Here is a 14,681-nt window from a genome sequence, read left to right as displayed (position 1 = left end):
ATCAAATTTACAACTTGTCAAATATTGTAAGAAATTAAAAATTCATAATGTGGTTATTTGTATGAGAGATGAATTAACAAATGTGCTGAAACATACAAAGAATATTATTATGAACTTAGAAGATAATAATGGGAACGGTTCTCATTGGGTTTGTATTTTTCATAGTCAAGACAAATATTATTTTGATAGTTTTGGTCTTCCACCACCTGTTGAAGTCATAAAATTCTTACAGAATGGTGTTTATCAAACATTTCAAGTCCACGAATTAAATTCCAAGTGTTGTGGTCAATTAAGTCTATATGTGTTATTTCAACTCAACAAAAATAAAAAATTTTATGATATTATTTTGAATCTAATATAAATGACTTATGTTGGTAAAGATGGTTCTATCTTTGGTGTATCTTAAGAACTGGATATTGATTTATCAAATTATTACACAAAGGCACAGGCTGAACGACATAAATATAATACAACCAAAAATATTAACAGGAAAAATGCTTATAAATTAAAAAATTATCCAAGCCCGACTGACGCGAATGACTTGGTGAGATTAAGCGATTTATCACAATATATATATATATATCTTTAAATAAAACGGCCGTGTATTCCAAAGATACAGAAGTGTTGATATTATCTCCAGGTCATACAGAATTCACAGTTCGAAATAAAATAATTTTTTATAAAGAAGGGCGTATCGTTTGCATGAGGATAGAACAATGGGGGTATGATATGAATGATTTAGGATATAATTGGTCATTTAAGATTAACCTCGAAGATCTGGAACAATTAAATCAGTCTCGTAAGGAAGAATATTATCCACTTGGTATCGAGAATGAGTTTTGTGGGGCCACGATTAGTAAACAACAAATAAAAGAATTTAATAAGGGTAAATATAATTATGGTTTTGCCCTTGTTTATCTCATGAAAACAGAAAAAAAACAGGATTATATATAATAAGTAAGGAAATACAAAATGATTTAACTATGGGAAGATGGGGAGGTGTTTCGTGCCATAATATTATTCTAACATCTATTTCTAATACATAAATGACAGCAAGAAGGCTTAAAGAAAATTATCATTTCTGTGTCCAAGCATACCTTCAAGAAAAGGGTATTCGGTATTTTAATAAATATGTTCTACAACATAAGAATGAGGTATTTTCAATAAAAGATTGGCATTATGCTGATGTTGATAAACCGACAACTTTAGATTTAATTCGAATGTTAATAATGAAAAAATTATAAAGTTAAGAAAAGGTAAGGCTCTTTTAGAAATTCAAAAGAAATTTTATTGGTTTCCTGTTGTAAAAAAAATTATTTTGGATACAGGAATAACCAGAAATCCTGATGAATATATGTATGATATTCTATGGGGTGTAAGCGATTCAAGGATAATAAGGGATGAGGAAGGAGTTGAAGAAGAGAGGGAAGAGGAGGAAAAGGAGAAGAAAGAGAAGGAGGAAAAGGAGAAGAGAGAGAGGGATGAAAGGGAGAAGAGAGAGAAGAGAGAGAGAGAGGGATGAAAGGGAGAAGAGAGAGAAGAGAGAGAGGGAGGAAAGAGAGAAGAGGGAGAGAGATGAAAGGGAGAAGAGAGAGAGAATGAATAAATATCAAAATATGGAAACCAGTGAGATTAAAAAAAGATTGGTGGTATTACAGAAAATAACTCAACCCACCGAGGTTGAAAACAAGGAATTGACAAGTCTATTTGCAATACTTTCGACAAGAATATTGACATCGACAAGATATTCATTTTAATTCAAGTTTTTCATTTTTATTTTTTTTCTTAAATAAATGGAGGAGAGAGTGAAGGCATTTCTAAGGATTCTTTATGTTTTAAAAATTAAGATTCAAATGCGCATGTTGGAAACGAAAAAGGTTTTTGCACTCTGCAGGAATTTTTCACATAAATAAATGAGTTATTGTCTCAAATGTAAAAAGAAAACTAATACTAAAAATATTTCATATATTAAAAGTAAAAATAACAGGGTTATACAAAAAGGTATATGTTTGGTGTGTGGTTCAAAAAAAATCAATTTATCTCCAAACACAAACGAGGAGGAGATATACAAAAGTTTTTATCAGGAAGTAAATTTAGAACTACTGGAATACCAGGGGAATTACATCTTTTTTTTTGTTAGGGTATTCTTTTTGTGGTCCAGGCACAAACTTAGATAAAAGATTAGATGAGGCAGACAATCCTAAATCCTGGAGTAAGCCTATCAATAGAGTTGATAAAGTGTGCATGAGACACGATATTGATTCTGGGAATACCACAACGTTGGAAGAAAAGCATGAAGCCGATAGAGAAATGTTGTATAATTTGTCTCTGAGACAAAGTCCAACCTTGAGAGAAAAGGCTGATCGGTTCATTGTGAAGAAGATGATCAGTGCTAAATTGAAACTTGGACTTGGAAATTCAAAAAACTTATAGGCTCTAATGATGTCATTAAGACTGAAGAGCAATTAGCTGATGAATTACATAAACCAATATTCACAAAGTTTCAGAGAAGGAAAGTTTATTCCAAGGAAGTTGATTATATCTGGTCTGCTGATTTGATTGAACTCAATAATGATAAGGGGTACAAGTATGCTTTAACCGTTATTGATTTGAGGAGTAGATACATGTGGGTTGTACCATTAAAAAACAAAACAGGTTATACTCTTATGTTAGCTTTTCAACAGATATTTAATAAAAGTAAGAGAAAACCTAAAAAATTGTGGACTGATGAGGGTAGAGAGTTTTATAACAAGACATTCATGAATTTTCTAAAATATAACAGTATTACATTATACAGTACCTTTAATTAAGGGAAGGCAGTTGTTGTTGAACGTTTTAATCGTACCTTAAAAGAGAGACTATATAAAAAATTCACACAACTCGGTTCACAACAATGGTCATCTTTTATTCAGGATATTGTGGATAAGTATAATGACACGATTCACACGTCAACAAATATGAAACCATCAGAAACATTTACAAAATTAAAATATGAAAAAGAGATTAAAGTCAGAAAACCTAAGTTCAAAGTTGGTGATATCGTAAGAATATATAGGTGGAAATCTCATTTTGAAAAGGGTTATATTAAAAGATGGACGAACGAGCTTTTTAAAATTGTTGATGTAATAGATACGGTTCCTTGGACTTATAAGATATATGATTTGGAAGGGGAAGAGATTTTAGGTTCATTTTATTCATAGGAGTTACAAAAGACAAAGATAAATTGAAATTTTTTGACTCCACCCCTTTTTGACTCCACCCACACAAAACCCACCCACATAAACCCCACACAAACCCCACACAAACCCCACACAAACCCCACACAAACCCCACACACACACATAAACCCCACCCCACACAAACCCCACACAAACCCCACACACATAAACCCCACCCCACACAAACCCCACACAAACCCCTCACAAGCTCCACACAAGCTCCACACACACAAACCCCTCACAAGCTCCACACACACAAACCCCTCACAAGCTCCACCCATATTCATCATATTCACATAATTAGTGATTAGTTTAATAGTTCCCCACACACAACATGTTTATTTAATTAAAAAATGATCCACCCATCCACCCATCCATTTATCCACACAAACCTCATCCACATTCACCCCTCCCACATAAACCCTGCCCACATAAACCCTGCCCACATAAACCCTGCCCACATAAGCCCCTCCCACATCAACCCTGCCCACATAAACCCCCCCCACATAAACACCGCCCACATAAGCCCCTTCCACATAAACCCTGCCCACATAAGCCTCATCCACATTCACCCCTCCCACATAAACCCTGCCCACATAAACCCTGTCCACATAAACCCTGCCCACACAAGCCCCGCCCACACACGCCCCTCCCACCGAAGCCCCGCCCACACAAGCCCCACCCACACAAGCCCCACCCACACACGCCCCTCCCACCGAAGCTCCGCCCACACAAGCCCCACCCACACAAGCCCCACCCACACAAGCCCCGCCCACACAAGCCCCGCCCACACAAGCCCCACCCCCTCATCCCCACTGTGCGCCCCCACCTTTGACCCACCACCTCCCTCATCCCACCCCCACCCTTCCCCACACACACACATGGGGAGGGGAGGGATGGGATGAGGGGTAGATGGGTCATTGGGGGAGCGCACCTACGCCCCCCCTTCATGTCTTAATCCTTTTTTTGAAATTTAAAATCAAGTAATTGTAAACAAAACAAATATAATTTATTAAAATTGAAAATATTAAATATTCATTTGCGAGAATGTATAATCTTTCCCAGCAATCTTCTTCAGATGTCTTGTGATTTCGAAACTCAGACACCATATTCTGTTTTGAAACAAAAAGTGGATAATAATTAGGTTTTATAAAGATAATTACATGGTAATATGAGTAATCCTGTTGTTGACCAGCCTCGTTGACCACTGAATTAACACACCAGGAGCCTGTCATCCTTTCAAGGCCAATAAAATGAATTCCAGTGTACTGGCAAAACCGCATCCAAAACTAATGATGCAACCAACATAAGACGACATTCTAAAGAGAGAGTGATATTAATAATAATTCAGAAACATTTACCTCCAGAAAATCATGTGTTGTACAAGATTGCTTCAACAGCTGATGTTGTGTGATAGTGCTGAAAAAAAAAGCCAAGGGTATCGATGGAGAGACAGACAGAGAGAGGTAGGTAGAAAGACAGACAGAGAGAGATACAAACAGACAGGGAAAGCGACACACACGCACACACACACACACACACACACACACACACACACACACACACACACACGCACACACACACACACACACACACACACACACACACACACACACACACACACACACACACACACACACACACACATATATACACATACACACATGTCTCACCATTGGTTTAATTGATTCGAGATCAGAGGTCGTGATAAGACTTCGTACCAGTCATTATAAATGTTTTTCAATTCTCTTCTAAAATCATTGACCTCTTCAATAATAGCATTCATTTGATGCACCTCATCGTGATATGTAAACTCCACTTCTTCCAAGGACCTGTCAGGAAAAAATATATATTTTCGCATTATCACGATTTAATTTATAATCAATTGCTTCATCGTTCAAAGAGGAACCAATACACAGGCTTACCAACTTTGTGTTGAGCTGTTTTGTTCGCGGAAGAAAGATCGCTCATGTCTCAGTTGTAAAAATGAAAATCCCGTCTGGCAGAAACTTTGTCTGGCGAATCACTTATAAGACAACACGAGGAAATTACCTAATCATTGGGTGTGGCCACAGGAAATGACACCGGGTGAGACAGCTTGGAAAATAACTGGGTGATATATTCTCAAATTGTATGAATCATTTTCAAAACATACTTAAAATACCCTGAAATGGTTTTGATTAAACATGTTTTCAGTTCGTGTTCTGAGATAAAATATAAAAACGAGACCTTGTCTCACAGAATAGTTCCTGTTTTTCTTTTCACAGCACGACCGTGTCAAAAAAACACTTCCTCATTTTCACGGCATGAACTGAAAACATTTGAAACAAAACTTTTTTATGGCGTGGTTTATGCACAAAAATGATTTGCAACTTGGGCGGTGGTCAGATGAGATCATTAAGAGAAGTTTATCATTTCATAATGACACAAAAGGGGTATCTTAAAAAATATAAAGATTCAAATGTTTTGTTTTTCAATATTTTAGATGGGGATTATTGTGCAAAGAAAATTAAACTATTGAAGGAATTTGAGAATGAACAAATCTTTATAGGTTCAATGAGTGAGCTGTTCAACCCCCAGGTGTTCAATTCAATGAGGTTCAACCTCCAGGTTAAAAGGGGAGACAAATAAATATACCTTGGGATAAAAAGGGGGTTTATTTTTAGGGAAAAAAAATAGGAATCACTGAAAATCCCCCATTCATTTACATGGGGAAAAGTGAGCCAGAACCAGTATATTCACCCTACTACTCACCTTAATGGTTGACTTTGAGCCTATGTTGACCTTTTGGTCCATGTTGACCTCAAAAATAATTGGCTAGTTGAATTCAGTGATTTGAAGTTTAAATCGTCTTCAAATAGAAATCTCATCTAAGTTCTTGACCTTTGGCCGATGTTGACCTTTTGACCTCAAACAATAGGCTTCTTCCAGATGACGAGCTCTACCACGTGGTGAGGTTTCGTGAAGATCGGTTTAAAATTATGACCTTTAGGTGAGATAAAGACAGACAGACAAAGAGATAAACAGACACACAGACAGACAGACAGACAGACAGAATAACAAATTCGACTTGCCAATATACATGAAAAATCTTCGATTTTGCAAGTAACAAACAGACAGACAGAAAGGGATGAAAACATAACCACCTTCACCTTCGGTGGTGGAGGTAAACATTGGAAAGAATTAGCAGAGTGAGTATGAAAATTAAATTTACCATTTTGATGAAATAATTAATTTAAGGTTCGTTTAATCCTGTTACAAGGATTACTTAGTGATGCTATCATCAGTAGGAATTCCATGATGATGAAACAAGTTTTACCTGTGATTAAATTTTAATCAAATCAGATTGTTTGTTTGTTTCAGATAAATTGTTTGTTCACTGCCCAGAGTTCATTGTGGCTTCATTTGGTGAGGAATCTACCTTCCCCTGTGACTTCTCTCCGAGTTCACGTGGAGTTCAAATTTTCATTGATTCCCCAGCATTTTCTATAGAGTGGGAGAAAGACTCCAACGAACAACCAATTGCTCGTTTTTCCAAAATACGAGAACATTACATGGACGGTTTGAGAATGTCCTTGTCCAAAGTACATCATGGAACATTTCATTAACATTCAAATCTGTGAAACCTGATGATTATGGGAATTATACCTGCAAGGTGAACTATCCTCACTATATCCAAGGTTCTGCAGTTACAGCCTTGTACAAGGGTAAGTGTCCGTGTTTACCGTGTACCTGTAGTGTGAGTTACAGACGGACATTGTGAGGGCAAAGGATTAATTATATAATCACATTCAACTCCGAAAAATAAATAAGGATGAAGTGAACCTGTGATTGGTTTAAATACGAGGAGTTAATGAGGATGAAGTGCATCAGTAGTTGGTGTAAATATGAGGTGTTAATGAGGATGAAGTGAAACTATATTTGGTTTAAATATGAGGTGTTGATGAGTAGAGAACATTGTACTTTACGGTAATTCTACATATCGACGGTCCCCTGTGCCAGTGCGCATGCTTGTCCTGAGCCGGAGCCAGGGATGTTGTGGGTGTTTCAACCTGTTCAATACTTGTTTGATTATTGTCGTTCCATGCTAATAAAGTGGTCGAACAAATTGAACTCTGTTCTTATTTATAATCAAACAACTTGATGCAGTCGAGTGAAGATCGTCGGTGCTGAGGAGGACACGACTGGGTGAAAACGGACCATGAGAACGTCGACAGTGAGTTTGGATTTCTCGGGTTCTGTACCCAATCTTCGCCCCCAGGACACTGTACACACGTGTGTATCACCGAAAATAGAACGTTTACTCCAGAATAACTGTTCCTATGGCGCCGGTGGAAGCAGAGTGCCCGATCGAGGGTTGTGACTATATGGCTACACACGCAGAGGCGGCAGTGGTGGCGGCCATGTTGAGTATACACGGCACTGTGCACGTCGCCGCCCCCAGGGCGGCGAACTCGAATGCCAAGATGGAGAAACTCAAGCGTCCCTCCATAGCACTGGCTGGAACGGGCGAGGCCTGGTCGTACTTCATAACCCGCTGGGGCGAATACAAAACAGGTACTAAGCTTGTCGTACCCGACATAGTCGCGCAGCTACTGGAGTGCTGTGAGGAGGAGCTGAGAAAGGACCTCACTCGCGGCTGGTAGGAGCCTCGTGGGCAGCGATGAAGAAGACGTCCTCGCCGCCATGAAGGCGCTCGCCGTCCGGACGGAGAACACGATGGTAGCTCGAGTGGCCCTGTCTAACATGCGGCAGGGACACGAGGAGCCCGTCTGGGGCTCCCCTCGCGCGCGCTCCCCTCGCTCACCACCTGTACGATGATATGTGCGATAAGTGGATGAAACGCATATCCGACCCGCAGCCATACATCAACCTCACTCTCACCAACAAGCACGAGGATTATAAAGCGCTGGGTTTTAATCTCCTGAAACACACCCGCGCGGTAACCCTACCCGCTATGGCAGACACGGGGTGCCAGAGCTGCCTGATCGGCATTAAAGTCGTCCAACAAATGGGCCTGAGTACCGAGGACCTCATACCTGTATCCATGACCATGAAGGCCGCAAACAACAAAGGAATTCGTATCCTCGGAGCCGTGGTAGTCAGATTCGCCGGTAACAGTGACGACGCTCAGAGATTGGAGACGCGCCAAATCGCGTACGTGACGGACTCTTCAGACCGCATATTCCTCTCCCGCGCGGCCTGTATGGATCTGGGAATGATCTCGGACAGATTCCCGACACTCGGAGAGGTGAATCTGACGACCTCGGAATTGTGCGACTGCCCGCGACGCGCGGAGCCGTCGACCAAGCCGACCGCACTCCCCATGCCAGCGAACGAGGCCAACAGAGAGGCACTACAGTCACATTTACTCAGGATGTATGCTCAGAGCACATTCAACACGTGCCCACACCAGCCACTACCGAGAATGACCGGCCCGCCACTAAGTCTTATGCTCAGTGAGAACGCGACACCGGTTGCCCATCACACTCCCATCTCCGTGGCCATACATTGGCAAGATGAGGTAAAAGCAGGCCTCGACCAGGACGTTCAGCTCGGCGTGTTGGAGGAAGTACCCGTCGGCACGCTGGTGACATGGTGTCACCGCATGGTAATTTGCATGAAAAAGAATGGCAAGCCGCGACGCACCGTCGACTTTCAGGCCTTGAACAAGCATGCGTTCCGCGAGACCCACCACACCCAATCCCCGTTCCACCAGGCGAGACGCGTACCTAACGGGAAGCGCAAGACAGTATTCGACGCAGGGAACGGTTACGATAGCGTCCGCCTACACGAGGACGACCGCCACAAGACGACCTTCATCACTCCATGGGGGCGCTACCGGTACCTATCTGCCCCACAAGGGTATATGGCATCGGGGACGGTTACTCACGATGATACGATGAGATCGTCGCGGACATTGGTAACAAGACCAAGTGCGTAGATGACACGCTACTATGGTCAGACACGATTGAGGGGAGCTACTTCCAGGCGGTCCAATGGCTGGATATATGCGGCCGGAATGGAATCATCCTCAACCCGGAGAAGTTTGTCTTCAGCGCACCCACGGTGGACTTCGCGGGCTTCACCATCACCATGACCGACGTGCGACCGTGCAGCCGCTACCTGGAAGCGATCCACGATTTCCCACAACCGCGTAACATCACCGACGTCAGATCGTGGTTCAGGCTTGTCAACCAGGTGGCATACGCCTTTAGTATGGCCGAACGAATGCAGCCATTCCGGAAGCTCCTGAAAAGTGGAGAACGCTTCCAGTGGTCCATGGAGTTAGAGGACATATTCCACGAGTCGAAAGACGTGATCGTACAAGAAATCGAACAAGGTGTCCGCATATTTGACAAAACTAAGCCAACATGCATCGCCACGGACTGGTCGAAGGAGGGAATCGGATTCTGGTTGCTTCAAAAGCACTGCCGATGTGTGCCAGTTAGACCATTCTGCTGCACTGATGGATGGAAAATAACCCTGGTCGGCAGCAGATTTACACACGCGGCAGAATCCAGATACGCGCCCATAGAGGGCGAGGCTCTCGCAGTCGCGGACGCCTTGGACAAGGCGCGCTACTTCGTACTGGGCTGTGAGAACCTGATCGTTGCGGTAGACCACAAACCACTGTTGAAACTACTTTCAGACAGAGCACTTGACGACATATCCAACCCCCGCCTCAGGAACCTCAAGGAGAAGACCCTGCGTTATCGCTTCCGTATCATACATATCCCGGGCATGAAGAACAAGGCGGCAGATGCCATGTCGTGCAGGCCGGTTGGCACCACGCGACCTCCACTCATGAACCTTCCAGATGACAATGCCACCATAGCGACCCACCTCCAACCAAGCATGCACACCGACGTCCTGTCCCTCCTACGCCAAACTGAGCCTGAGTATGAAGACGACGTCGAGGAGGACAACCTGGCATGTTGTGCCGCGGGCCTCAAATCATTGCGATCAGTAACATGGGATCGCATCAGGGAAGCCACCAGCAGCGATGGCGATATGCACATATTGGAGGGAATGACAATGAACGGCATCCCCGACTCAAAAATCGAGATGCCAGAGACAATTCGCGACTATCATCAGTACCGCGAGAACATTACATCGACAGATGGAGTGATCCTATACCATGACCGAGTAGTCATACAACCCTCACTCCGCGGTGATGTGCTGAGCGCCCTACACGCTGCCCACCAGGGCGTATCAATGATGACCGCCTGCGCAGAATCCTCTGTATTCTGGCCAGGCATGTCGGCCGACATCAGCGCCACTCGGAAAAACTGCGAACACTGCCACCGGATGGCACCATCACAGCCTGGAGCGCCACCAACTCCACCTATTCCGGTCGTTTACCCCTTTCAGGCAGTGTGCTCGGACTTCTTTGTACACAGGGGTGCACACTACCTTGTGACGGTGGACAGATACTCGAACTGGCCGATCATCTCAAAGTCGATGGGTGGCGCCGCCAGACTCATAAACCACTTACGTCGTGCCTTCGTGATGTACGGGACACCAGAAGAGCTCGCGTCGGATGGGGGACCGGAGTTCACCTCCACCGAGACCAGGTCATTCCTGCACAGATGGGGCGTACACCACCGCTTGTCATCGGTGGCCTTCCCTCACAGCAACTGTCACGCGGAGATTGGAGTTAAGACAATGAAACGACTTATCACGGACAACACCAGCCCGCAGGGAGAACTTGACACTGACGCTGTGCAGAGAGCGATACTACAATATCGTAACACGCCTGACCCTGACACGAAGATCTCCCCGGCAATGTGTGTCTTCGGCCGCCCGATACGCGATTTCATCCCAATTATCCCCGGGAAGTACAGACCGCACGACAATTGGCTTGAGACCCTGAAAGCGCGGGAGGAGGCCCTCCACAAACGTCATATCCGCACAGCCGACACCTGGGCAGAACACACCAAACGCCTTCCGCCACTTGCTGTAGGGGACCTAGTCCGCGTACAGAACCAGACAGGATTCCACCCAAAAAAATGGGACAAGACAGGCAGTATCGTGGAGGTACGCCAACACGACCAATACGTGATCAAGATCGACGGCTCGGGCAGAGTCACACTTCGGAACAGGAAATTCCTGCGCAAGTTTAGCCCAGTTCGCAATGACCAGCTGCCACCCCGGTCTATCTATGATGATCTAGCAACCCGCATCACTGTACCTGCACCCGTTGTAACACCGCAACTGCCTGACCTCGACAGCGAACCCGTGACATCTGCGACGCCAACGGGGCCCACGCCGGCACTGACGTCAGTATGCACACCCCAGCGCAAGACGACACCCGTTTCAGACACGCCAGCAGCACCAGGACGAGGCACACCGAGGCGCGCGATCCTTCAGACGCCACCATCGGCCCCTGAAACCCCGAGAGCCCCATCCCCACTGGGGCCCGATGTGACACCACCAGCACCAGCAATAGGTCAACGCCGATCCACCAGAGTGACCAGCGTGCCTGCCTGGCACAAGGACTACTCCATGGAATAGTCACACGATGGGCGATATAAACTTTTGTTCATTCATTAAACTTAATATTTTCTCAGCCTTTATCTATTAACATAATAAAGACTCGGAGGGAGATAGAGAACATTGTACTTTACGGTACTTCTACATATCGACGGTCCCCTGTGCCAGTGCGCATGCGCAGCCTGAGCCGGAGCCAGGGATGTTGTGGGTGTTTCAACCTGTTCAATACTTGTTTGATTATTGTCGTTCCACGCTAATAAAGTGGTCGAACAAATTGAACTCTGTTCTTATTTAATCTACACCTCACTATCCGAAAACATGGACCATCTTCTATCTTCTCATCCAAACTCTCTCTCTTCCTCTTATGTGGTGACTTCAATTGTCATCACGCCAGTTGGCTCGGTGTGGGTACCTCTCTCACCTGCCATGGCACCTCAGCAAAAGCTTTCTGCGACTCATTGGGACTGACTCAATCGGTCAACTTCCCGACCCGGATCTCAACCAATGGTACTCCATCTCTTCTGGATCTGATTTTGACAAATTTCCCTGACAATATCTGCTGCTCTTCCTTCGCTCCAATTGGTTCTTCTGACCACGTCCTTGTCAAAGTGGACATCTCTCTGGCTGTTATCAGAGAACCACCTCACCGCCGTCGAGTCTGGCATTTCACTCAAGCCGACTGGCAGGGTCTCCGAGCAGCCATCAAACTTACAGACTGGTCTCCTATCACTACTTTCCCAAACATCAACTCATCCTGGGAATTCTTTCAAAGAAACTTGCTCTCCCTCATGCACAGATTTATCCCCTCTCGTGTTCAGTTGTCTTACCCTTCCTCCCGCCCTTGGTTTCCTGAAGCTTGTGGCGAGGCAGTTGTCCTGAAACAACTTGCCTTTGCCTCATGGAAAGCAAACCCAACTGAGGGCAATCTCAGTTCTTTCCACAAAGCTCGGAACAAGTGTGTATCTACCCTCAGGAGAGCCAGAAAACAACATCTTTCTCATCTCAAGTCTAAACTCTCAAACCTCTCTCCCTCCTCAAAATCCTGGTGGCGTTTAATCAAATCTGTTTCTGGTGTATGTTCCCCCTCCATCCCCTCCCTTACCTCAAATGGCCGCACTGCTGATTCCACACGTGATAAAGCTGAATGTCTAAACTCGGTGTTTGCAGCTAAATCTTGTGTCCTAAACCCATCACTATCTCTACCCACTTTACCCAGTCGCACCCAACTGTCCCTGGACTCTGTATCCTTTTCTCCTGACAAGGTGGAGAGCTTGCTTTCAAACCTCGAGTCAGATTCTGCAACCGGTCCAGACGGCATCAGCCCACGTGTCCTCAAAGCCTGCTCTTCTGCTCTTGCTCACCCTCTCTCTGTTCTATTCACCCTCTCATTTGATCAAGGTCATCTGCCATCTGCTTGGAAATCTGCTAACATCACTGCCCTGCATAAAAAAGGTGCAAAAACAGATCCCTATTACTACAGACCAATCAGCCTTCTCCCAATCATCAGCAAGGTGATGGAATCCATCATCGCTTCAGATATGAAATCCTTCCTCTTCTCCAATGGTTTGATTTCCAATCATCAATTTGGTTTCAGACCAGGTCACTCTACCCTGGATATGCTGCTTCTGCTCTCCCATCAATGGATGGAAGTCCTCAATGCCAGACAGGAAATCCGAGCCGTATCCCTGGACATATCATGTGCTTTTGACACAGTCTGGCACCTTGCCCTACTCACCAAACTCTCTTCGCATGGTATCCAAGGCCATCTCCACTCATGGCTCGCAGACTTCCTCTCCTGTCGCAGTCAACGTGTGGCCCTAAATGGAGTTCTTTCATCCCCTCTTCCTGTGCAGGCTGGAGTTCCTCAAGGTAGCGTTCTGGGCCCTGTTCTTTTTCTGGTTTTCATCAATGATCTCTCGGACTCTCTGGAGAATCCTCTATTTCTCTTTGCCGACGACTCCACCCTCTGCCGTACCATCTGTCATCCCTCAGACCGGCAAGCAGCAGCTTCTTCGCTCACTGCAGATCTGGATAAAATCCCAAACTGGTCCAACACGTGGAACATGTCTTTCAATCCAGACAAATCTCACACTCTCACTATGTCTCTTCGAAAGGACCGTTTACAAAACCCCCCATCCACTTTCTCAACAATCCTCTGGAAGAAGTCTTTTCTTTCAAGCTTCTAGGTCTCACTATCTGCCATGACCTTTCCTGGGAAAGTCACATTTCCAACCTCGCCTCAAAAGCCAGTCGCCGACTGGGAATCCTCCGTCGTGCTAAGTCCTTCCTCGGCCCTCTTGAGCTCCTCACCACTTACAAAGCATTTGTCTGTAGCCTGATGGAGTACTGCTCTCCCCTCTGGGCTGGTGCTCCTGCCTCCCACCTTTCTCGGCTTCACGCTGTCGAAACCAGGGAATTTAAGATCATCGGCATCTCCCGCAATGAATCTGAGTCTTTGGGCCTCTCACTCAATCACCGCAGGTTGGTCGGTGGTCTTTCTGTCTTCTACCGACTCCTCTCCAGCCTTGCCCCCCCTGCTCTCTCTGCGATTTGTCCCCACCACATTTCCACAGGGCGCTCAAGGTCCGCCAACAACCCCCTTCTGGTAAAACTACCAAAATCACGAATCACTGCTCATCTTCACTCTATCATTCCTCTTTTTTCCCGCCTTTGGAATAAACTTCCTCACTCTATTCTTTCCCATTCTTCCCTCCAGGCTTTCAAAACAGCTGTTCACCACCACCTCTTATCTTCCCCCATCCAAATCCTCGATCTTTTCTACCCCCGATAATCCACCCAAGCCCACTTCCTTCATTTCTCCTGCTTTCCTTCCTGAAAGTCCCTGAAATGTCCATCTTCTCTTCGCCATGTTCCCCGTCCCATCCCCATCCCTCTCCCTTCCACAGTTCACCTAATGTGTCTGTTCCCCACTGTTTTGTCCCTTCCACTCCCACCCCTCTTGTCTCA

General features: G+C 45.0%; 1 protein-coding gene and 1 pseudogene across 8 annotated transcripts in view; one reads left to right on the top strand and one right to left on the bottom strand.

The window, feature by feature from the left end:
• LOC147010466 (uncharacterized) overlaps nt 1–6,981 on the top strand; it is a 43,308-nt pseudogene extending 36,327 nt beyond the window's left edge. The window contains exon 5 of the transcript XR_015052532.1: nt 6,582–6,981. The product of XR_015052532.1 is annotated as an uncharacterized LOC147010466 (transcript). The remainder of the gene's footprint in view (nt 1–6,581) is intronic.
• The window catches only part of LOC147010464 (uncharacterized), a 95,568-nt gene that overhangs the window by 59,227 nt on the left and 21,660 nt on the right, over nt 1–14,681 (bottom strand). The window lies entirely within an intron of this gene.

The sequence above is a fragment of the Eptatretus burgeri genome, chromosome 16 (assembly GCF_056783735.1).
Source record: "Eptatretus burgeri isolate ZD-2024b chromosome 16, Ebu_testis_v1, whole genome shotgun sequence".
Classification (NCBI taxonomy): domain Eukaryota; kingdom Metazoa; phylum Chordata; class Myxini; order Myxiniformes; family Myxinidae; genus Eptatretus; species Eptatretus burgeri.
Note: the sequence above shows the minus strand (reverse complement) of the source record. Positions and strands in the feature narration are given on the sequence as shown.